This window comes from Schistocerca gregaria, chromosome 1 (assembly GCF_023897955.1).
Source record: "Schistocerca gregaria isolate iqSchGreg1 chromosome 1, iqSchGreg1.2, whole genome shotgun sequence".
In the NCBI taxonomy this organism is placed as follows: domain Eukaryota; kingdom Metazoa; phylum Arthropoda; class Insecta; order Orthoptera; family Acrididae; genus Schistocerca; species Schistocerca gregaria.
Window position 1 is genome coordinate 894,955,283 of NC_064920.1, and position 17,404 is coordinate 894,972,686.

General features: G+C 44.2%; 1 protein-coding gene across 4 annotated transcripts in view; it reads left to right on the forward strand.

The window, feature by feature from the left end:
* Window positions 1-17,404, forward strand: part of LOC126274026 (venom serine protease-like) — a 248,042-nt gene that overhangs the window by 91,629 nt on the left and 139,009 nt on the right. For 2 of the 4 annotated variants that reach the window (XM_049977076.1, XM_049977077.1), the window contains exon 2: window positions 5,550-5,697. The exons of the other annotated variants lie outside the window; for them this stretch is intronic. The gene's annotated coding sequence lies outside the window, so the exon portion shown is untranslated. The remainder of the gene's footprint in view (window positions 1-5,549; window positions 5,698-17,404) is intronic. 4 annotated transcript variants of the gene reach the window in all.

Here is a 17,404-nt window from a genome sequence, read left to right on the forward strand (position 1 = left end):
TGTACAGAGAGCTCTAAAGCTATAGCATATTTATCGAGAACTCGAAAGTCTGGTGCCAACTTCACTGCAGCTCAGCACTCACTGCACCAACGCTTATGACTTCAGTAACTTTACGTAGCTGACAGTTCGTCACCATACGTGCCATGTCGTAGTGTTTCATTGTAACAGTGTGCCACAATGGGTACTGTCAGAACCAGGGGCTGTGTTCTTCACTACAAACAAGAAAGAGTCTACTCCCGCATGTAGAAGGGATGGTTATGGTTTTCTGTGTTGGTGAACTCAAAAACCGTTCTCCTTTAGATGGCTTCCCGACGTTATTGGAATACGAAATAATATCATACACTAGAAGTTATGTTGCAATAATATTCTGCTAACTGTGCAAACAGGATACGGTGTTGTGATATAAATACCGTCTCACTGAATGGCAGGTAATGTAACTGTACTCTTCCTTCCTGATATACTCGTGACTGACTCCCATACTTTTGGGGCTGCACTGGAATAATTTATCATACTTCATCCTACCATGTCTCCTTTCTAAATTATTTAATTACTCACTGAGATTTTTCCCTTTGTGTCGCTAAGTTCTTTCCTGAAGACCTGAAATTGAACCTTCGCAGTAACCCTTCCCCCCCCCCCCCCCCCCCCCCCCCCGCCCCCAGCGTGTCCCTGATTGAGGAGCGACTTTCGTCTTTCCTTCAGGGCATAGGCTGCTTCATTTGTTGTCCTGAGGTCTGTGGGATAGATGCTGGATAAGTATCTGTTCCAGATTTCTCCACACATTTAGGTCTCCAGCAATATGTTCTAGTTCCTGCACGTTTTCTTATGTCATCTAAACATCTCGTTATTCGGAAAATGCTAAGGAAGCACTTCCTGTTGGAGTCTCGGTTCAAAAGAGGAAGTTAAAATGATGATAGACAAAGGTTAGCAGAGATTCGTGCGTCTGTCAAAATAAATTTTTGCGAAGGATACAACTACCACCCGAGAAAATTCTGGTCGTATGTGAAATAGCTAAGCGGATCTAAGGCTTCTATCGAGTCACTCCTTTAACCAATCTGGAGTGGCGGTGGAAGACAGAAAAACGAAAGCCGAAGTTTTAATTTTCGCGTCTAAGAAATCGTTCACACATGAGAACCGTCGTTTGACGACCGCGCAGATTCCCGTGTAGACGACATAGTAATAAGCATCCCTGGCGTAGAGAAACAACTGTAAGAGTTGAAAACATTGAAAACAAGTAAGTCGCCAGGTCCGGATAGAATCCCCATTTGATTTTTGCGGAAGTATTCTAAATACGGCATGGGCCCCTTATTTAGCACACATTTAACGCGAATCTCTCGCCCAGCACGCAGTCTCAAACGACGGAAAAAAGCGCAAGTGAATCCCGTATATATGAAGGGTAAATCAATGGACCTGCAAAATCACAGAACTCTATCCTTAATATCAGTTTGGTGCAGAATTCTTAAACATATTCTGAGTTCGTATGTAGAAAATCTCCTTTAGACGGGAAAGCTTCTGCCACGAATCCACACGGTTTTAGAAAGCATCGCTCGTTCGTAACTCAGCTTGGCCTTTTATCACATGATATATTGCAAACTATGGATGACAGGCAACAAGTAGATTCCATATTTTTAGACTTCTGAAAACCATTTGACACGCTGCCCTACTGCAGACGTAACAAAATTACGAGCAGATCAGATATGTTGTCAGATATGTGAGTGGCTCGAAGACTTCTTAAGTAATAGAACCGAGTACGTTATCCCGGCAGGCAGTGTTCATCAGAGACAAGGGTAGCGTCAGCAGTGCGCCAGGGGAAGTGCGCTAAAACTGTTATTCTTTTCTATACGTGTAAATGATCTGGCGGACAGGATGAATAGCAAAAAGCGGTTGTTTGCTGTGGTCCACGGGAAGATGTTGAGGTTGAGTGACTGTAGGAGAGTACAAGATAACAAGATAAATTTGTAGCTGTGTGATGCTTGACTTCGTTTGACTGGGAGAATTTTTGGAAAGTGTGGTACATCTGTAAAGGAGACCGCATATGGGACGCTAGTACGACCCATTCTTGAGTTCTGCTCGAGTGTTTGGGATCCGCTCCAGGACGGATTAAAGGAAGGCATCGAAACAGTTCAAAGACGGGCTGCTAGGTTTGTTACATGTTGGTTCGAACATCACACAAGAATTACGGAGATCCTACGGGAGCTCAAATGGAATCTCTGGAGAGAGGGTGACATTCTATTCGAGAAAAATTATTGAGAAAATTTAGAGGACTGTTGTTTGAAGCTGACTGCCGTCAACATACTTTTTGTGAAAGAACCATGAAGATAAGTTACGAAATTATGGCCGATACGTAGATGTATAAAGTGTCGTTTTTCCCTTGGTCTATTTGCGAGTGGAACAGGAAAGGAAAAAGACTTGTAGTGGCATAGGGTACCCTCCGCCACGCACTGTACGGTGGCTTGCGGATTACGTATGTAGATTTAGAAGTAGATATAGAAGGCGATTTCAGATCTTTTAAAAAGTTACCGTCGTCGGCACCACTCGCAAAATAATGAAATGAAAAATCTTTATCGCTTATTACAGTTTCGCTGATCAAGCAGCAAAACTTCAGCATCAGGCACATCGTTTTAATGTATTACTTGTTTACTGCTAACTATGTTCTCAAGATATTTTGCTGACAGTATCCACATATACCACTTAATGTACCTGCAAAATTATACCATTGTGCAATGCCTAATTCGGGAGATACGATACTATAAACATGACGTTATAAACATCTGGATCAACCCGGAAAAATGTCCCAGTACAGTGACATGCGAAGAAGGTGGTCAAGTAACTCTGTCTACTGCAATATTTGTCGGATGACTGATGATCATTGTTGGAAAGTACGGAGATGGCCAGGTAGTAATGTACTTTTCAGGTATTGATTCGCACAGTCTCAGCAGGGAGGAGAGACAGTCAACTTTATCGAGGGGAATTTGAGAGCTGTGAAGTCTCGGGACAAGATCCTCAAACATATTGTCCAGTTCTACAGTCAAAATTTCAGCTTTGAATACGCTAATGCAGGAGCCCACCATCCACAGCTCGAGCAGGCAGAAAAGGCCGAATGGAATGGCCTGTGGCATCATCTGACATGAACTGAATTAACCAGTTAAGACTTGCAGTGGGTCGTTGCAGGAACCTCGTATCCTTCCTTTCAGGAGTGCTAGTTCTGCAAGGTTCGCAGGAGAGCTTCCTGTAAAGTTTGGAAAGTAGGAGACGAGGTACTGGTAGAAGTAAAGCTGTGAGGACGGGGCGTGAGTCGTGCTTGGTAAGCTCAGTTGGTAGAGCACTTGTCCACGAAAGGCAAAGGTCTCGAGTTCGAGTCTCGGTCCGACACACAGTTTTAATCTGCCAGGAAGTTTCATATCAGCGCACACTACTCTGCAGAGTGAAAACTTTGCTCCTAGGGAACCTAATGTTGGCTGCTTGCCATTTCAGTGGTGCATCTTTTTCTATTAGTTTTTTTATTAAGTTTAAGGAATAATCGAATTTAGCTATTTTCTCCGATTTTTGGAATGGCAAATACTGGATACTACGAATTAGGGTAAGTGTATAATTCCGTGTGCCGGTGTGTTCGTACCACGTAGAGAGACGGGATTTGTTGGACATGGCGCTGCCATGGAAATGTTTTAACGTAAACAGATGAGAGGGATTGTTATCAGTAGAGAAAATTGAAAAGATAAAGTACGAGTTACATTAAATTATCCTACTTTACTCTTAACTGTAGACAACATTATGGACTACAGGCCGGATTTCATGTAAAATAGTATCTTCACGTAGTTCCAGATGTTTAGCCTTTAAACAAGACTATCGAAACTCCCGCCTTTTGAATTGGTGTATGTCATAGTGTTATGTTGTTATAGATGACCTGAAACACGTCAGAGATCGTGAAAGAAAGCTAACGTAGTTGACACGAACAAATAAATGGAGTAGTTAACACATAAAATTCATACATCTAACTGTGAATGTCATTTTTATAACGATGTCCACACTATTTTAATAGGAAGAGTTTCACACAAATTACATGTCGCTTCCATGTGGAAATGTTTTCATTTTCCGTGCCTGGCAATAATGGGGATATGTAGAAACTGGTGCCACTAGCTTCGGTGTAATGGGTAGTGTGTACTAATGATTCACTGTAAGTCACAGTTGCTTATTTACTGTAGCGGAGCAGATTTAGCAAGTCTGGAAGCTGAACCACACCAGCATCCAAGCCGCTCGCTGTGCTAATGACTTGATGTGACACATGTACCAGTCAGCCCGGCTGCCTGTATCCGCTTAGCTACCGTAGATGTCGAGTTGGTTTCCGGAATAGCTCTCACAATCACAACACTAAACGCTTCAGACACGAAAACACTCAGATCAGCGCTAACGAGATTCACACACGGATGTATGCCCTCTATGTGAGGAACAAAAAATTGAAGTCTGACTCTTAGTGGGCGGAAAACCGGCTTTTCTTAAATCTGAGCGAAAATTACCCAGACTATACAAGATGAATCACCTAAAACTTGCACCGCAAATGTTGCGGAAAAGGAAAATGTTATTGATGTGCGTTTTCACAGAATGAATTGGTAGTTAGGGGCTCGCATTGTTAGCCAATAAACAGAGTGTAATAATACTTAGAACGTGTATTTTTTGTGCAAATATACACTTTTTTAAACGTAACCATGTATGGACTACAGGCAGGATTTCATGTAAAATAGTATCTTCACGTAGTTCCAGATGTTTAGCCTTTAAACAAGACTATCGAAACTCCCGCCTTTTGAATTGGTGTATGTCATAGAGTTATGTTGTTATAGATGACCTGAAACACGTCAGAGATCGTGAAAGAAAGCTAACGTAGTTGACACGAACTAATAAATGGAGTAGTTAACACGTAAAATTCATACATCTAATTGAGAATGTCATTTTTATAACGATGTCCACACTATTTTAATAGGAAGAGTTTCACACAAATCACATGTCGCTTCCATGTGGGAATGTTTTCATTTTCTGTGCCTAGCAATAATGGGGATATGTAGAAACTGGTGCCTCTAGCCAACAAACTAAAAGTAGGTAGAATAGAATGTCAGTGACGTTTATTACTGATTCTAGTGTGAGTCGCTTATGAGTTTCCACACCAACACTTATTTGTCCTACTCAACCCTCATAGTTGCTAGATACGCTGTTTTTATGTTTGCTTACAATGTGTTTGTGTGTTCCTTGAGTGCACTGCGACTTGCTAGTAGGTTAGCATATGACAGTCCAGGCAGTAGGCTGTGAGTGGACGCTGGGATTTACCAATGCAGAAAAAGCCGACTTGCTGATGGTGTACGGAGAGTGTAGGAAGATTGCAGTTCGTTCTTGTACGGTGTATGCGGCAAGATATCACAATAGATGTCAAACATCTCGGCAGTTATCTATCAACCTCTCCAACCAGTTGCGTGAAAGTGGTAGTGTGACAACTAGACAACGTAACGGAAGGAAACAAGTGACAACAAAAGAGGGGGTAACTAATCTTCTTGCCTATGTTGCAGTTGATCCGCACGTTAGCTCCTGCGCAATCGCACGAGGAAGTGGCACGAAGAAGGCAAGTGTCTCCATCGGTGAAGGTCCTATCCCTACCACATCTCTTTCTATCAAGAGCTGCACGGAAAAGATTACGAGGATCGTGTTATTCTGAACGTAAGTATTAATATAGGGTACTTCTGACGTATCTTGTTTAGTGACAAAGCCACTTTTAATACACGGCCAGGTAAACCACCGAAACATGCGCTATTGGTCTGTTGACAATCATTCGTCAGATGGAACATCAGCGTCCTTGTAGCGTAAATGTGTGGTATGCGGTAGTGAACCATAAGCTCATAGGCCCGTTTTTCATGGACGGAACACTGAACACGGACAAATATCGCAGCCTCCTAACAAACCAATTTCCACTGATGCTAGAAGTTCGCCAGCAGGGTATGGGAAACCTGTGGTACCAACATGATATAGTGCGCGAAGCACTACAGCATATCTTCACAAATTGTTTCCAAATCGTAGGATTTGACGCAGTGGACTTATATCTTGGTCCCCAGATTTGATGCCTGTAGACCTTTTTCCGTGGGGAAAGGCGAAAAACGCTGTCTATAAGACATACCAACTACACCCGACGATATGCAACGACGTGTAATTGTAGCCTGCTCGGTCATCTCCACTGAAACGTACAGCAGTCGTTCCATACTAGACTGGAAGCGTGTATTGTCGCTATCAGTGGTCATTTTTAACACAACCTGTTATGGTCACATGTCTCGTTACTGGTGAGGATCCACACAACTAGTTTATGCACTTGTGTTGTTCTTTAGTGTTTGCTACTCAGGTATTGCACAAGTACCGATGTGGGAACTATTCAAAATAAGATATCTCGTAAATGACTACCACTAGAATTCTGCAACAAACAACAATGAAATTCTAATCTACCCTACTTATAATTTGTCAGCCTCAATAGGCATTGTTCCATTTAAAAAGGCGTATGTTTCCACAAAAATACACTTTTCGAGTATTATTACAATCTGTTGATTAGCTGACAATACGAGCCCCTGACTACGAACCCATTCTGTGAAAACCGCACATCAATAGCACTTTCAATTTCCACAAAATTTGGGGTGCAAGTTTTAGATGATCCACCCTATGTACTCACAGCGGTGGCGTCAGGAAGAGCTTACTGTTCAGCCCCTACTACTATATGCTGATCCCGTGAAGATGCAGAACTAAGGCTTGAAAACAGAAGAAAAGGGAAGAGAGTGTCATGGATCTGATACGGGAGTTGAAGAAGCAGTCATTAAAACGAAGGCTTTTCTTGTTGCGGCGAGATCCTTTCACGAAATGTGAATCACCAAGTTTCTCCTCCGAATGCGAAAATACGTATTTTATTACCTCCCGCGTACCTAGGGAGAAATGACCATCGAAATAAAATAAGATACATTAGAGCTCTCTTGGAAAGATTTAAGCATTCGTTTTTCCAAGTGCCTTTCGAAAGTGGAATGATAGAGAAATACACTACCTGATCAAAAGCGTCCGGACATACCTTTATAGTGCGGAATTGACCACTAGATGTCGCGAGGGTATAAAAGAAGGCGAGGAGTATTGTGTTGAAACAGCTGAATGGGTCGCCAGGAGAACTCAATGACTTTGAATGTGGATTAGTCAATTTAAATCATTTGCGGAACGAATTCATCCGGGATACTTCAACTCTTTTAAAGATGTCCAAGTGATGATGTGATTTTGAAGGTGAAACGCGAAGGAACAACCACAGAGAAACCAAAACCAGGCAGACAACATGTACTGATGGACAATCATCGAGCATTGCAGAGGCTGGTTGTAAAAAATCGCATGAAATCGGTGGTAGGAGCCACTTGTCAGTGCTATGAGCAGTCCAGCTATCACAATGACTTTGCACAGGGAGTTAAAAAGAATAGGGCACAGTGGTCAAGCAGCTCCTCACATTTTCGCAAAGGATGGGGCCCCTCCACGCCCACACCAAAAGTTCTACTGTCACCTCCATATAACATGTTAGTTTTTGAATCAGGAGTCACAGGATGCGGGCTGTGATGTTATCCATGCGTCTGGGTAATATTAACATGGTCCATCAGGAGATAGAGAGTGGACGAAAGCGATCGAAGGGTAGCGGTTGTAAGGGCAAAGGAAACAAAGTGCCAAGGCAAGAGCCAAGAGAAAAAAACCTCTGCGACAGTAGGACGGGTAGTAAGGGCAGTAGCGGTTTCCTATCTGTGACAGTGCATGCAAGGTGTGGTTATGTTAGTTCGAGGTATCGTGCATCGTTACCTTTGTCGTTGCTGGAGCTTGTTGCGGCGCTTGCTGCAGTTGCTGCGTCCCTGCAACAGTTCAAGGTCGTTGTAGATTAGTGGGCGATCGGTCGTAGATCGGCTAGCAGACAGTGTAGGGGGTGTGTGTGGCTGATTTGCATGCTGTGTACAGTACGGTTTCCCTGGGGTTGCCTGTTTTTTCGGCTGGTCGAGCATCTGGGGTTTCCAGTAATAACTGTGTTGCAGGGGCTCGCCAGTACTGTCGTGTTAGCGTTCTATGGACCACAGATGTTTAGTTCCTAGCCAGTAATGTCTTTGGTCTGTTATGCTTCCATCTATGGTTGTGGTCGTAGTTACCCAGAGAAAGGATTAACGGGTTGCGCGAGTGTCTCGTGTTATTGTACAGTCGTGTGAAGAGTTTTTGGAATACCTGCAAGATAGTATCTAGCCGGTATTCCCGGTGAAGGTCCGCGATGCGTGTGTAGCGCGGAGCGTTGCTTATGATTTTGAGTACTTTGTTCTGTATGAGCTGCAGACGGCGCAGGCGAGTTGGCGCAGCGTATCCCCAGACAGGGGCTGCGTACGTTATCAGGGGTTGAATAAGTGTCATGTACATGGACCTAGACACCCTCCTGTTCAGTGAGCTACGCCTGTTAAGCATAGGGTAGAGTTGTTTGAGCCTCGCGTTAGCTTTTTTGGTCACGTGTTGAATGTGGTCCTCCCCCCCCCCCCCACAGTAGTTTCCTGTCCAGCCAGACACCGAGGTATTTGACCTTCTCGCGGAAACGTATTGGGCATGTGTGTAATGTTACTGGGTTGCAGTGCTGATGTTTGCGCAGTTGCTTCGGTCTTCTAGTGAACAGAACGGCCTCGCACTTGTCGACGTTTACTCTAACACGCCATTTCACCAGCCAAGGCTCCGCCGTTCTGAGTGCAGTCTGTAGTAGTGAGTTAATGTTAGACGGCTTCTAATTGCGCAAGGATGGCTGTGTCATCCGCGTAGATTGCTACCGTCGTGTTGTGTGTAGCTGGGAGGTCGTTAATGTAGAGGTTAAGCAGTAAGGGCCCTAGGATACTTCCTTGGGGTACTCCTGTCTGTATACCATGTCGTGTCGATTGTTTGCCCTGCACGTCGGTGTTTAAACTCCTGTCCGTGAGATATGAGTGTATGAGACGTCCGAGCCCGTCGGGGAACCCTGCGTCGCTAAGTTTGCGTATTAGGCCGTTGTGCCATAGACGATCGAAAGCCTTTTCGATGTCCAGGAACACCGCCCCAGTTGCTTTGTTTGTGTTGTATCCGTGTGTTATGTATTCAATGACGCGGAGGAGTTGTTGCGTTGTTGAGTGGTGATTCCTGAAACCGAATTGCTCCGGTCTCAGGGTTTCGTTTGTGATACAGCGCCTGGTGAGTCGTTTTATATTACCTTCTCAACGATCTTGCTGAGCGCTCTCAGCAGACCGATGGGTCGGTAATTTTGTGGGAGGGAGTGGTCTTTCCCCTGCTTCCTGAACACCAGGTCCTTGGCTTTCTTCCAAAAGACGGGGAAATGTTGGTGCTTGAGTATGGCATTCGTGATGTGTGTTAGGTAGTCCACAGCTTTGTCCGTGAACTCCTGGAGGACACGGTTTTCAATGCCATCGTGACCAGGGGCCTTCCTAGCGGTGGTATGCATGATGGCTCATTTGACTTCGGCTGTACTAGCTTGTCGGATGATGTTGCGCGCTGGTTGGGCCAAGATGCGTGTGACCTCCTGGTCAGTAGCAAGTGTGAACGCTGGGTCTGAGGGACCCAGGTTCGGTGTGAATGACGCTGCGAGTGTGAGGGCCATCAGTTTCGCTTTTTCTTCCGCAGAATATGCTGGTCCGTCGGGCCCTTGTAACTTGGGGGTGTACATTTTCTCCCTAGTGAAGTGTCGGGCTAGCTGCCACACGCCAGGTCGCGTGGTGTCTAGCCCTTCGAGTTTCTGGTCCCACTGTTGTGTTTTCAATGTTTGTATTTTTTCCCGGATTATACCCTGGAGCCTGTTAATGTGCTGTTTGAAGTGCTGGCGCCTGGTACGCTGCCAATGTCTCCTGAGGCGGTTCCTCATTGAGCTGTGTTGCTGTGGCGTGCGGATTGGTATGGTGTCGGCTATTGCGTCCTGGACGGCGCCGGTGAGGGTTTCAACTGCCTCTTCAATTTGGGCTGTCTCGTTAATCGCGTGGGTGGGTGGGATGCGACTGTCAAGCGTTTCCTTGAACTGGGTCCAATTCGCGCGCCTGTAGTCTAACATCCTGCGTTGTTCCATGTGCTGCAGTGTTTCTTCAATGTACAGTATAACGGGTTGGTGATTTGAAGGCAGATCGTTTTCAAAGGCAACGTTGAGTGTCGTTGTTATGCCCTTAATGAGGGCCATGTCTAACACGTCTGGCCTGTGTCCCCTCTGGTAGGGAATGTGCGTCGGTTCGGTCGGCGCTAGTGTGATGTAGTTTCGTCCTAGTGCGTGTTCGTATAGTTTCTTGCCGATGGAGTTTCGTATTCGTGAGTTCCAGTCCGGGAGTTTTGCGTTAATATCTCCAGCGGCTATTACGCGAGGTGATATGTTGAGTATTGTGCTGATGTTGCATGTTATAATGTTTTTAGGGCTGTTGTATACTGGCACCAGTGTAGTGTAGGCTCCGTTGAACATGACCCTGACGGCGGTTGCCTCTAGTTTTTCAAGTTCAGGGAGCACTATGTTTGTGTGTTCTATGTCTTTGTGTATGATGATGGCTGTTCCGCCGTGACCGGAGCCGTTCGGTCGGTCGGTACGATAGACGCAGTAGCCGGTGAAGTTTAGTTGGTTGCGTGGTTTGAGCTTAGTTTCGCTCAATAGTGCGATAAGGGTACCCTTACGCTCCATGAGCGCGGCGAACTCCGCCCTTTGGTTGTTGATACCGTCTGCATTCCAGAACAGGATCTGTGTCAGTATCTGGTTGTTTGCGATGGGGGCCGGGTGTGGCGTGTTATCCATGTATGGGTGTAAACAGTGTGGTGAGCGCTGTCTGTATGGCGGCCCAGTACTGCCCAGGTTGAGCAGTTATGAGCCGTGTACAGCTCCTCACAGTGCTGCAGTCAGCGCCAAGCCATGCTTGCCTCGGTGTAAAGAGCGGCACCAATGGGCAATAGACGGCTGGAAACGAGTGTTTTAGAGTGATGCTCTGTGACATACCCTGTGACAATCCGACGGAAGAGTTTGGGTTTGGCGAATGCCTGGAAAACGTTATCCGCCATAGTGTGTAGCTTCTACAGTGAGGAACGGAGGGGAGGTGTTACGGTATGGACGTACTTTTGCGTGGTTTGGTTGAGGTCCAGTTATTGCAATTAAGAAAACCCGAAATACAGAAGACTGTGAAGACATTTTACAGCATTGTGTACTGCGTACAGTGGAGGAACAGTTCGGAGATGATGACTGTTTCTATCAGCATCACAATGCACCCTGTCATAAAGGAGCACCTGTGAGACAATGGTTAGTTGACAGTAAAATTCCTAAACAGGCCGCCCCGTCTAGAGTTGTGACCTGGACCCAATGGAACACCTTTGGGATGAACTTGAGCGTCAACTTCGCCTCACATCCCAGTGTCCAACATCACTGCCTTCGCTTGTTTCGGGTCTTGAGGATGAGCGGGCTGCCACTCCTCCACAAACATTATTGGGCATGTCTCGTTGTAAAAAAGTAAGGAAATAAATAAAAATTATTGCATTGATTTATGTCTGATTTAAACGGAAGAATTTTGTTAGAAGATTTTCAGTAAATAAATTAAATTTCGAAAGTTTATTGGCTTCTTGAAGGGATGGAATCCCCACCTCAAAGGACGGTCACGGAACGAAGCCAGTAAATGAGGTTTTTGAGATATGTAGCAGGATACAATTTAATGAATAGGAAAGAAAGATATTCGTACACAATTAGAAATTCAGAATGCAATTGAAATAATAATACAATATCAGAGATTTGGAAAGAAATTGTTCATTGAATGGCAACGTGTGACTACCCAAAACCATGAGTCCATATGTACCAAAAGGAAAACTAACCGTGGGAAGACGTAAAAAGAAACAGCGAAGTATATTTGAAAGAAACAGAGAGGGACCGAAGGCTCAAAGTTTGATGTATATGACGTTGGCGATAATGATGATTAATGGTGTAACCGTTAAATGACCGAACAGAATAGTCTGTGCTTTTTCATATTTTCGGGAATGATCATTGGCAGACAAAAACATAAATGTACTGCTACAAACATTATTTCGCTCTTGTTCGGGAAAAGGAGTATAAATAGAAAGCTAGGAAAAACTGATTTAGAATAGTTCTCTTACAGGGAACAGGCCCAGTAACAATATTTTATATTTGAGCCACAAGGTACAAACCTATTTGAATGCCTCAACCCGGTACTCTGTTTTTGCATTTGCGATTAACATGCAGCTTTATAAATAACTTTGAGGTAGTGATATATAACTATCTCCTGGTAAATTCTGGAAATTGGACGCTTCTGCTCGAAGTTGGGCGATCAACCGTTCCCTGTGCAGCTCTTCGGCAATTAGAAATGATAAAGATATTCGAAACGTCCGTAAAAAGTACTAGTTCTGATCGATGTATATGAACTTGCTTGTTTCGCACTCAGTCACTGGAGTCTAAAGTGTACAAAACATTCCCAGAATACTTTCTTGGCATAGTTAAGAGTTCTAAGAATTTATGCCTGTTGCATCTGTCCTGCAAAGTATTCTGCGAAGCTACCCGGCGGGCAGCCTACCTCACAGGCGAAGCTCATATTGCAGGTGGGCGCTGCGTACTACGTATGCAGAGAGGACCCCAGGCCTTACTGGAGTATAGGGTCTCAGAGAACTGTGATCGTCTACCACTGATTTATAGGCCTGTTTAGAATTAACTTGAATTGATATACTGAAAGAAGTAGGCGAGTTTTGCTATTTGATATGCAAAATAACTTAGGATGGCCGAAGGAGACAGGATACACGCTACTGGTCATTAAAATTGCTACACCACGAATATAACGTGCGACAGACGCGAAATTTAACCGACAGGAAGAAGATGCTGTGATATGCAAATGATTAGCTTTTCAGAGCATTCACACAAGTTTGGCGCCGGTAACGACACCTACAACGTGCTGACATGAGGAAAGTTTCCAATCGATTTCTCATACATAAACAGCAGTTGAGCGGCGTTGTGATACCTCGTGTACGGAGGAGAAATGCTTACCATCACGATTCCGACTTTGATAAAGGTCGGATAGTAGCCTATCGCGATTGCGGTTTATCGTATTGCGACATTGCTTCTCGCGTTGGTCGATATCCAATGACTGGTAGCAGAATATGGTTCAGGAGGTAATACGGAACGCCGTGCTGAATTCCAACGGCCACGTATCACTAGCAGTCGAGATGACAGGCATCTTATCCGCATGGCTGTAACGGATCGTGCAGCCACGTCTCGATCCCTCAGTCAACAGATGGGGACGTTTACAAGACAACAACCATCTGCACGAACAGTTCAACGACGTTTGCAGCAGCACGGACTATCAGCTCGGAGATCATGGCTACGGTTACCCTTGACGCTGCATCACAGACAGGAGCGCCTGCGATGGTTTACTCAATGACGGACCTGGGTGCACGAATGGCAAAACGTCATTTTTTCGGATGAATCCAGGTTCTGTTTACAGCATCATGATGGTCGCATCCGTCTTTAGCGACAATACGGTGAACGCACATTGGAAGCGTGTATTCGTCATCGCCATACTGGCGTTCACCCAGCGTAATGGTATGGGGTGCCATTGGTTACACGTCTCGGTCACCTCAATTGTTCGCATTGACGGCACTTTGAACAGTGGACGTTACATTTCATATGTGTTACGACCCGTGGGCCTACCCTCCATTCGATCCCTGTGAAACCCTACATTTCAGCAGGATAATGCACGACCGCATGTTGCAGGTCCTGTACGGGCCTTTCTGGATACAGAAAAATGTTCGACTGGTGCCCTGGCCAGCACATTCTCCAGATCTCTCACCAACTGAAAACGTCTGGTCAATGGTGGCCGAGCAACTGGCTCGTCACAATACACCAGTCACTACTCTTGATGAACTGTGGTATCGTGTTGAAGCGGCATGGGCAGCTGTACCTGTACACGCCATCCAAGCTCTGTTTGACTCAATGCCCAGGCTTATCAAGGCCGTTATTTCGGCCAGAGGTGGTTGTTCTGGGTACTGATATCTCAGGATCTAATTGCGTGAAAATGCAATCACATGTCAGCTCTAGTACAAGATATTTGTCCATTGAAGACCCGTTTATCATCTGCGTACTTCTTGGTGTAGTAATTTGAATGTCCAGTAGTGTAAAATGCAGATTACCAATGTCAAGGACAGCGTTACTCAAAAAGAGAAACTTTTTAAAATTGAATACAAAATTAGATGTTGAGAAACCTTTTTTAAAGATATTTGTTTGGAGTGGAGCCTTGTACGGAACGGAAACGTGGATAATAAACATTTCAGACAAGAAGAAAAAAAGGTGCTTTAAAAATGTGGTGCTACAGAGAGGTGCCGAGGATTAGATCGGTAGCTCGAATAACTAATGAGGATTTACCGAACCGAACTAGGTAAAAAGGAATGTGTGACACAATTGGGCGAAAAGAAGGGCTCGGTTGATAGGACATAACCTTAGGCATTAAGGAAAAGTCAGTTCGTAATGGAGGGAAGTGTGGGAGGTGAAAGCTGTAGAGGGTGACATCGGTATGAACAAAGCTAGAAGGTTCAAATCGATCTAGGTTGTAGTAATTATTCAGAGATTAAGAGGCGTGCACAGGGCAGGCAAGTGTGGAAAGCTGCATCATACCAGTCTTCGGAATGAAGATCACAACAACAACTACGCAACGTAAGTCATTGATTTCCGGTACGAAGTTACTTGTTTTGTTAAATAAAGAGTGTATCACTTCCCCAGTAACAAAATCAGTGGGATTCTGATGATTGTGTATCACGTTCTTTGAAGCATATCGTGTGAATAGACATGGTTGGTTTAGAGGTACAACAATGTACTTCGAACCAACTACCACCGACTTTTCTTTGCTTCCTAACTTTTTTAGGTGACTATATCCGTGTATTCTTTGTCAGCGGCAATGTGGGACTAATGCTCATGTGTTATTTCCGCCTTCTTCCAGCTGTGGATGGTGTATTGCATGAGTGTGGATAAGGTGATATTTGCTGCTTACGTTCCCGCAAATTCGACAGACGGTACGAGTCGGGAGACAGGAGGGCAGAGTTCTCGATGAAGTGATGTGACGAAATAATCAGGTTTTAGCAAACAACGCTTAGATGCGGTACCTTTGGTGGAATGCTCTGCCTACAATGTAGCTGTGGCTATCAGGAGGCCAGCAGGTACACCAAAGGGTTACTTAATGCGGTCCCCAACAAGTGACGGTTTAAAGGTAGGCAGTGGTATGAGGGCCATAAAAGGGATGAATCAGAATTAGCAGCGATTTATTTCACAGCTGCCAAAATAATAAAGACAACGAGTAACACTACAAAATATGGTTCAAATGGCTCTGAGCACTATGGGACTTAACTTCTGAGGTCATCAGTCCCCTAGAACTTAGAACTACTTAAACCTAACTAACCTAAGGAAATCACACACATCCATGAGCGAGACAGGATTCGAACTAGCGACCGTAGCGGTCCCGCTGTTCCAGACTGTAGCGCCTAGAACCGCTCGGTCACTGCGGCCGGCTACAAAATATGGAGAAGTGCCATATGAAATAATAAAACCAGGCAGGGAGTCACATACAGAGACCCAATCCGTATGTGGAATAGTGTATTAATGAGTAGTGATTAAGGTATCATGGCAGCATATGATGCGACATCAGAACAGCCTTATGCTTAAATAGTTAATTAACAGTAATGCCACATTTTTCTTGTGGAGCAGAATAACGCTAAATTTTTCTTGTTGTTACAGTACAAACCATTCCCAAACAAAGATTCCGACTCTGACTCCATCGGACCAGGCCTCGGAAGGCACAACGGTACCGACCGACAACTGTGTCGTCCTCTGCACAGAGGCGTCACTGGATACGGAATGGAGGGCATGTGATCAGCACACCGCTCTCCCGGTCGTTGTCAGTTTTCGTGACCGCAGCCGCTACTTCTCATTCAAGTAGTACCCCAATTGGCCTCACAAGGGCTGAGTGCAAAAAAATGGACAGCGCTCAGCAGACCCTAACGGTCACCCATCCAAGTGCGAGCCTGCCCGACAACGCTTACCTGCGGTGATCTGACGCGTACCGGTATTACTGCAGCGGCAAGGCGGTTGGCCAATCCCAAACAAAATTCCTCACGTAAAAGAAGATGACATTACGGTACAGAATAATACATAACCAAGGCACCCGTGTGGAACTTTCACACTTTTGTAGTTTTAAATATTGACAGTACTGTATTTGGAATATAAATGTAGTCGTTTGAATAAGGGGTAATGAAGTGAAATCATATTTAAAAATCAACCGAACCATGAGAAATAATCGTCATGAATTTATGATACATCCATGTATATACATTTCCCTATACACAATTTTGGACAAAATTCTTTTCGGATCGTTACAACATCTCGGTGTAAAAGATATTTGACGTAAGAATGTGATCTTTAATTGTAATTGCACTTCCTACTTTACGCTGTAGTAGCAATATAGTACTACTAAGTAAGTACACTATATATACAGTAATTACAATTATCTATTTGTTTCAAAAAATGTGTCCAGAAATATGTTTTGCATTCGGAATATTTGTCCCGGCTTGTACGACGGGCAGAGATCATGGGCTGTCAGTAAGGCTTCATAAACTGTATCTTTAACTCGAGAGACATTTTCAGTTACTGTAAGCACGTTAGACGGTCGTAGCAAAAGGTAAATCATAAATCACAATTCAAAGCGATAATGACAAATATGTTTATCGTTTCGAAAAGTATATTCGCTACGAAAAGTCAGCTTGTACGACGGGCAGAGGCAATGGACTACCCCAGTGGTCATGGTCATTATCCACGACAATGCCAAATACAAATATTCCAGCTCATACGTACTTTAAAACAAATAAAATGGGATTCGTTATAATATAATATGAAAAGAGAAAATTTTATTCGTGGTTAATAAGACAGCTTTGTAAAATATTCGTAAGAAGCTAGGCATCCGTGATGCCCTTGTGCTAGGACAGTTAAAAGTCTCTTTTATGTTGAAATTTTACACAAATAGTAAGATTTAGTGCAAAATCTGTATGTAGAAGCCGGTGAAAAAACCTCTCTAACGATACCTCATTAATCCCTGTACGATTAGTATGTGTCAAGAAAAAGGGACGTTGACTTGAGAAACATAAGTTTGGCGTAGGTTTTGTTTACTGAATATTCCACGATTGATGGTCGAGAGACCAGTAATTTATGAATAATCTCAGTAAAAATGGTATATTTTAACACGATAGAGTAACCAGATCTACGCGAACAGTCTGATGTAATTAGATATGGGGTTTTAGTAATACTAAGGACAATCAATGCACTTTTGCAGTTTCGAAGGCTATAAAAACGCATGCGGCAGCTTTT